This window comes from Papaver somniferum, chromosome 3, assembly GCF_003573695.1.
Source record: "Papaver somniferum cultivar HN1 chromosome 3, ASM357369v1, whole genome shotgun sequence".
NCBI lineage: Eukaryota > Viridiplantae > Streptophyta > Magnoliopsida > Ranunculales > Papaveraceae > Papaver > Papaver somniferum.
In genome coordinates this window covers 224274805-224283219 of record NC_039360.1, presented here as the reverse complement: position 1 = coordinate 224283219, position 8415 = coordinate 224274805, and the positions used below count along the sequence as shown (strand labels likewise).

At 33.8% G+C, this 8415-nt stretch overlaps 1 long non-coding RNA gene across 3 annotated transcripts; it reads right to left on the bottom strand.

The window, feature by feature from the left end:
* Positions 1-4460: 4460 nt before the first annotated feature.
* Positions 4461-7478, bottom strand: LOC113362172. 3 transcript variants are annotated; one of them, XR_003365589.1, is made up of 7 exons: positions 7216-7478; positions 6741-7081; positions 6487-6620; positions 6075-6175; positions 5502-5816; positions 5023-5302; positions 4461-4634 (listed from the first exon to the last, which is right to left on the bottom strand). It is a non-coding gene; the product is annotated as an uncharacterized LOC113362172 (long non-coding RNA). The 3 variants fall into 3 exon arrangements; XR_003365588.1 differs by lacking the exon at positions 4461-4634 and adding an exon at positions 4788-4868; XR_003365590.1 differs by lacking the exons at positions 4461-4634; positions 6075-6175 and adding an exon at positions 4788-4868.
* Between the last annotated feature and the right edge of the window lie 937 nt (positions 7479-8415).

Genomic DNA, 8415 nt, shown 5'->3' with positions numbered 1-8415 from the left:
TTGTGAGTTCTTGTAAAAGTCCTCAGTAAATGTAATTTCGGAGAAAGCCCCTGCAAATAATTTTTTCTGATAAAGATGGTTAGTACTATTGGGTGCTAAGTGGGTATACGTGAATTAGGCATTAGCAAGTTAGTTATATATGCAAACAAGGACAGTGACACTTGTCAATTCTATTGCACATGGAATTCTCAACATTTTGTTTTTTTGATAACAAACTCCAAAAAGTTGTATTAGAAAACCTCGATTAAACGGCTGTAGAAGTGTAAACTATCCATAAGCCTTCGAAGTTCAATCCATGTCTGGAATATTTTGTTTCAAAGAGACTACAGATCATGTAGGTCACATCAAATTTCTTAGACATGATTATTTTGTGATCTTAGTCTCTAAAATTCCCCCTATCTATTTTCCATGATGCAGGTTTGTCTTGATGTTTGCCTTGGGGGAGCTGGACCAGTTCAAAATCTTCCCAATAAACTGAGAGCAAAGGAGATGTCATTCTGTTTGGCGGTTCACTAAGTCTCTACTTTCTTGTTCTGTGAAATATTAAAACCACTTAATAAAGAAAAGAAGCCAAATACTAGCCTCCTTGTTTTCCTTGTTTCTAAAGATTTTTTCAGGTTGTTAGTTTTTTTATTGGATTATTGTTCTTTACGTTTGCTGGCCACATACATACTTCACATATGCTGTAGGATCTTTGAGTTCAGAATTGGATTCTAATTATGTCTTGTACTCTGCAGGATTGAGTTAATGTTCTTCTTCCACCTGTGAAAGTGTTTGGAATGGAAAGACTTATCAGAATGTAACAAAAGAAGGTTAGGGTTTTCATAGTTTCAAATTCTGAAACTTGTGTTTATAGCATTTGGGATTTTGCATAAATTGTTTGATATGTATGGGTTATGGTTCATCCATCTATTTTGTTTATGTATGGATCGCTTGGGTCAATGATTGTTCTTGATCGATTTTAATGATATTGAGGTTCCGTCCTAAATTGGGTCTTCTAGTTCATCTAGAATGGTATGCATGCAGGTGCAAAATCAATTTATATTCTGGTGCAGAAAAATGCCGGAATTACAGCCGACGACTACTTTCTTTTTGACCTGAAACTATTTTGCAACTTATATAAACGTAGGAAAAGTATCCGTTGCACAAGTCACCAGAATTGAGCAACGGATATAACTGCAACCATACAAATAAAACGTAGACAAAAACCAAAATGGAATCCACAAAGTGTTACTCTATTAATGATAATCGTTGCACAAATTAAAAGATACGTTGCAAAAATAAGAAAAATAAACCGTTGCGCAATCAATTGTGCAACGTATATAAACGTTGTACAAATTAATTTGTGCAACGTATACATCCGTTGCACATCAATGCGCAATGTCGTTTTACCAACGTTTATTTCCGTTACACAAATTATACGTAACGTTTATAAACGCCATAAAATGATTGTTTTGGTGCAGTGGGTGTCACTGAAGATGAAGTGATCTAAATAACTATATAGGTATAGAAGCAAACTAACGACAAACCCTTTCTTTACGAAGCTTGTTTCAACATTCTTAAAGATCATTCATTTCAGTCACATCTAAAAACTACACCCCAATGTCTCTCTCTCTCTTTACTATGGAAGAAGATGTTCTTATCTGATGTTGGCTATATATTGTAAGGACAAATATGACCAGTTAGTATTTATGGAAAAATGTGTTTCATAGGTTTATTGCGTTGCGTAATGAAATTTAAGAACCAACAAGAGTCTTAAACTAAGATTTTCATTCAACAATAAGGATGTTAGAGTTATACAGAAGTTTTGTGGATGGTTCACGATGATAATCTTAAATTGTCCAACGAAGAACTAACGAGTATTTGCATAACTTTATCTTCATTTTCAACAATCCCATCATAGTTTAATTAAATTCGTAATAATTTGTTGTTTATATATTATTCATAAAACCATGGATCAAGACCAATTTGTTGAAGAAAATGGAAGAGAGATTAATCATTTCGGATGCTATGAACTTTTTAAGTTGTATGTTCCTGGGTTATCTTAATCCATTTCAGTTGTTTTAATCCACTGTAGTTTGGTGTTATTGCTGACATTATGAAATCAAGTTATTTTATACGTAAGACTAAATGTAATTGTAATAAATATCGTCTAATATAAAATGGAAGTCTAATTTAAGGTTTAAATATTTTAATTAATTAATATTACTGCTGTTGAGAGGTGATTTTAGGTTTTAGGTTCTACCCGTCCTAGCTCCACCAAGTGACCTCAGCTTTCTAGGAATGGTAAGAGAGAGAGAGATCCCTTTCCATTGTACATTGGCCTTCCTTAAATAGACTTTCCCAAAAGTACCTCCTTTTATGACGTCATGACACATGTCCTAAGCCTCCTTAATTACTTCTAATGTCATTCCTTAATATAATCCCTTTCTTATCCCTTAATTCCTCCTTTGTCCCTCTTGTCTCATGGGTATTTTTTCATTGGATTTGGGCCTAGTCCCCAAGTCTCCATATCTTATCCTAGGTTTACCACCCCTCTTGAGGGTAACCCAGGCCCGTTGGGGGGTATTATTTTTCATATATCAACAATTGCCCCTTCTTTTACAAGATATAAAGTTAGACAATAAATTAATTTAAGAATAATAATCTCGGATAATCTTTAGCCTCCTGGTTATCTTCATTTAACGTATTTTTCATTCAACGCGCTCGTGAACTGTTTTTCCTTTGTTTTTGTACCTTTTGTTGTTAACTTTCAAAACTTCAGCTCTTTTTTTCTTTTTAGCAGGACATTTTCCTGGATTAACCACTAATTGCACCACAGTTTCCCTTTTACTATTTTTAATTTTCTTAAAATTAGCAGATAACTTATTAACAACAGCTTCAAGTTTCGTTTCACAAAAAAGAGTAATAGCTTTTTGAGATAGTTTAATTAAGAAAATCTGGAATACGAGAATGAAATGTAGAAGGTTTCTAGTGGAAAAAATTCAAGAGAAGATTGAATTTTGGTGTAAGTTTGTTTGAATGGGTTTGTCATTTATAGAGGTAAATTTTATCTGTTAGAATTCGGCCGTTACCGTAATAATCAGAGACGGTCGTCTCAATGTGACACGAGCCTTAGCGGAATTTGAGACAATATCCATATAATATTTTTTATTGATATCCTCCATATGTTAATAGCGCACCATCCATATTAAAACCCAAATATCCCACACTATTCGAATTTTGTTTGAAATCCGAACAAATGTAACTTTTTTACTTTGAATTTGTATCCGAACTTTTATATGATACTATACGATTATCCATTCCTAAAAACAAACTATTAAAAAAATATATTTTTATTATTGTCAGTTATTAGTTTACTTTACTTTTATTTTTAAATAAAGTTTTTAGTTTTTATTATAATAATCACTGGATAAAGAGTATTTTTACATTAAAATAGTTTGAAGCCCAACAAGCTGAGCTCCAGCATACTACATTAGTTGAACAAGTTTTCGTGCTATACTACCAGCGTGCCTCATGAGGATCCAACCAAGCCGAAGCGGATTTTATGTAAACTCCTCTAAAAATATATTTTTCAGAAAACCATGTAATGATAGTTAGCTTAAGGCCTACTCTTATGGGAAGAGGTATAAAATTTAGTTTTTCATTCCATGTGGCATGGCAAATCCGTTTCACTACTGTGGTGAAAGTAGCAAATTTGATTAAAAGTATATACTGTATTTAATTGTGCGTTAGGTGGGACCCTAATAAAAAATACTTCCTTTTTCCTATTTTAGATGCCTAAATTGGGAAAAAAATTTGTCCTAACTTACTTGCTAGAATTTATATTTTTCCACTTTTCACTACACCAAATTATGGGATTAGAAACAGAGCTGACCCGTTACTAAAACGGGTTGTAACGGCTCTTACCTGTTTCAAAAAGACTGTTACAATTTTTGTAACGGCAATGGAGCCGTTACGAATTTTGGTTGTAACGGCGCAAAAGCCATTACTACGTGGCGAGTCGTAACAGACAAAAGCCGTTACGAAATATTTGTAACCTGACAGTCGTAACACCTTCAAGCCGTTACGATTTTTTTTTTGTAACAACAAAAAAAATTACTGCCAGTCAATTTTGACCAGGCTAATATTTCCCGGAAGTACTTTTTCTGCCGGAAATACAAATAACCTGCATTCCTTCCGTTCTACCACATTCAACAATAGTTATTCATTCAATTCATATCAATATTCATTCTATTCATACCACATTTAAATTCAATCAAAAAATTCATATAAAAAGAGACATCTATTCTTTTAAGTACAATTTTTTTTTCGTCATCAAATTCCAGGGAAAACATAGAAACTTCCTAAGTTCAGTTCCTTCTCACTTAGGTCAGTATAAGTTCAGTTCAAGAACTACATACAACTTACTCACATACTAAAAACTTGCAGATAGTTACCAAGCATTCTTGTAACTATGTGCATAGAAAATTTCTTAAGTTCATAGATACATAGAAAACTTCTTAAGTTCACAAATTTTTGTAAGTCACTATGAGAAGATACTATTTAGAAACTTACAAAGCTAACAAGATCTTTATCTTTTTTCTAGCATTGTGGAAACGTACTAGGATTGTAACCCACATTCTTTCTTCCAACTGCAAAATCATAACAAACCTAAAGTCAGAAAACCAAACAAATATCAGATGAACCCAATAAACAAACAAAAATAACATGGGAACTAAAGTTTCATCTTCTACTCAAAGGAAAAATGGTTAGGCCAAATATATAATAGGAAGAAGACTACATACATTGAAATCCATGTATGAATCACTCATAGAAAGCCACTGACAATGTTATGCAGTATAGTATGTCTAAGGCATCATGATATTCTGTTATAACCCAAAGTAATGAAGTAAGACGGGAGAAATATGAAAATTGCAATGATTCTTGTTCATATAATCAGATCAAATTTCTAGCAAAAGAACATGTCCATGTACAATGTAGACACCAAATCTATTGAAACAAATATTAATTCAATATTACCTTCAAGTAACTTCAAGAACACAATCCCAGTCATTGTTCATTGTACGTCCTAGCTCACGACCTACTGAATGTGGAGATAACGCGGACTGAAAACGAGCTACTATAATGGTTACCTTCTACCTTCATCTCACACTTTGCCTCGTCTTGATCTTAAGTACTGCAAGCCATAATGAGAGGACAAGCTTCTGAAACTAGTTGGAAACTTGTGGTTGACTCCTGTTGTGCAAAGTAGATTCTTTGCACAACAAATATTATGCTGATGACACAGGTCTCTGAGGAGCTGAGGCATTTGAAAAACAACTATCGTAAGTTACATGCAATAATTGTTTCATAATTCTCAGAGTTCAAGTAAACGGAAAGATAATGAAACATATAGGAAAGAAGAGGTATAACTCTTGAGTAAGTTTTCTTTCCCCTTTACACAAACACAGACCGAAAAACATATGGAAATTTCAATAAGGGAAGGACTTGTAATTTACCAGGAAGTTTTGACGTATCAACCATCTGAACTGTAAGAGGTGGAGTTGCAGGTGTTGAAGATGAATCTACCTACAATGGCTGAGCAGCGACTTGGAGCTTGCATTCAAACACTCATTGCAGGTCTTTGAGAAAATCCTAGTGTAGTGTTATTACTTGCAGGTATAAAAGGCCTTTGCGCAGGTGTAGGTGCAAGGGGGTGAGACATTGTACGGCCAGGAATGAAACCCATTTGATAGGGACCACCTACCAACTGAGCCATAACCAAGAGTACCACCCAAAGGTTTCCCAGTTTGATATGGTGTATTAGGAACTTCCTGAAAAAGGTAACGAACAAAGGGAGAAAAATGGAGTTAAAAATCTAATTACACTAAACAACATAAAGAGAGCATGTAATATTGAAAATTAATAACAAGATCCAACTTCCTCAATAAATGAAACACAAACTCTATCAAAACTCAGATTTTGAACCAACACAAAGAGTACCATTAAAAGGATAAAGCATCCAAAATCAATTATATCCAACAAATTATTGAACACTAAGTGTCACTTGGCATTGGTTTCTTAATAATTACCACTCGATGCATTTCCGGTGAACATGTATCACATCTGGTCAGGATGCCTCATCCCCTACCACTTATTCTCCACTGGCAATATGTAGCATGGATCTAGAACCCTAAGTGTGCCCATACAGAAACAGGGAAAATCAATCAATTGAAGAGATAATATACTATATCTATAAATCACCAAACAAGACAAATAAATATGGTTTTCCCACATTGACAAGGTATAGATGAAACATTGTGCTTTAGCATATCAAAGCTTCATGTGCTACTCTGATTTAGACAATTATATAGAACATGTTTGTGTATACAAACAATTCGAGAAAGAAAGGACCGTCCAAGAAATTAATAGCAGTAGGCAACTTAAGTATTCAATAAAATAAAACTTATGATAACTGATAAGAAGAGTATGCAGAAAATTGACCTAAATTATATGTGCGAGCGAGGAGACGGTTGAGGGAAGCATAATTAACTGAGTAAAGACAAATATCTTGTTTATGCCACTGTTGATGCAATTGTTGGGACATCAATAAGCCTCTAGTTTCCTCCAATTGGAACCTGTTGACCGAACCGACAAAAATATTAGCGTACAATTTAAACGGAACTCTATCTAGATGAACAACATACTATTTTTTTGTAAACCGAGACCAAACTAGCACACGACTTACACAAGTTTACCTACAAATCAACTTAACCCATGACTTCATTTATATCTTCTCCATCCTGAGCCTGAGAATGACCAAATTCCAAACCTAATCTACCGATTCTTATTCTCTTAAATCGACCACAGAACCTTCTTCTACAAACCCTAAATCATCGTCAATTGCTGAATTCAAATCAGTTCAAACCCCTAAAATCAATTGAGTCCATATTTATAACTCAATCACCAGCAGAAATACCTATTGAATCTTCAATTCTTTATCTCTTTCTGGCCATGAATGAGCACCAAAAATATGAATTCTAATCTTATGTTCTTCGTAGTATCAAAATCTATCGATCACAACACCCATTTCTTATATCTGCTTCACCAATCATCAGAAAACAAAGGAGAAAAAGTATATTAAGATTTAAAAGAGGAAAAAAAACTATCGATTGAATTTCTAGCCTTGGAAGAAAGATAAAAGCTATTTAGATTTAATACTTAAATCAATACCTTGAATTGAAGAGGATCCAATACCCTTTTCACCGAAATCCCTACTGAAACCCTAATTTCTCCAGAATCCCTCAATCTATTGAAACCCTAATTTCTACTTTCTGTCTCTCTTTGTACAGGACAAGGAGATACAAACTTATTGAAACCCTAATTTCTACTTTATGTCTCTCTTTATACAAGACAAGCAGATACAAACATCATTGGAAGAAAAAGAGAAGGTAAAAGAGAAGAGAGATCGACGGAAGAAACTGAGAAGAAAAAGACGTTACTCTTTTTCGTCTCTCTAGAAGAAAGAGATTTTTGACGGAAGAAAAAAGAAACGAAATTCATTCGAGAGAAGATAGGACTTAGGGTAAGATAGAATTTTTTTGGGAAGAAATATCATGTAGTATTAGGGAGCTTGGGTGGAAGTAGCCATCCGAGTGTGACCATCCTAGTGTGACGAAGCGTGTGATTGGAACGCCTAAAAAAAAAATTGTAACGGCTGTACTCTGTTACAAAATTTTCTAAAATTCGTAACGGCTAATGCCTAATACAATTTTTTTCGTAACGACCATTTGTAACGGGATTTCGTAACGGCCACTAAGCCGTTACGAATTTCTGTTACTAATCCGGGAATTTGGTGTTTTGTTTTATCCTAATCTACCCCTATGTTGGAATCAGGTCATAATATGGAGAATTCTGTAGTTCTATTTTCTAGACACAATCTTAAATACTCCTCTCTATATATCCTTTATTCTCTTGAATTCTATTTTATGCTTTGAACTGTTCAAAGTAAAGAACTGAAAACTAGACATTTAAAAACTAGGTACCTTAATACTAATCTAGGATAATTGTGGAAAAAAATTACTCTCTCTGCATTTCTTAATCTTTGTGCAAAATCCTATTTAGGCATTTAAATTAGGACGGAGGGAGTATATTTATGGGTATTTTAAAGTGAGACCTTTATATATTAGGCTAATAGCCCATTTGAATAGCACATTAGAAGTAGCTTTTCGACTTCTAGAAATTGAAAAGTTAATTTTTTTGTGAAGCAAAATAGTTTTGCTTCTGACTTCGAGTTCTGGAGAAGCAGAAGTCAAAAGCAGATTTGTATCCAAACGCGCTATAAAAGAATGAAAAAGTACGAGAGAAAAAGATATTAAATATACAAATAATTACTTGCCGATAAAGATAATATTGTTAGCGATAAGGAGAATA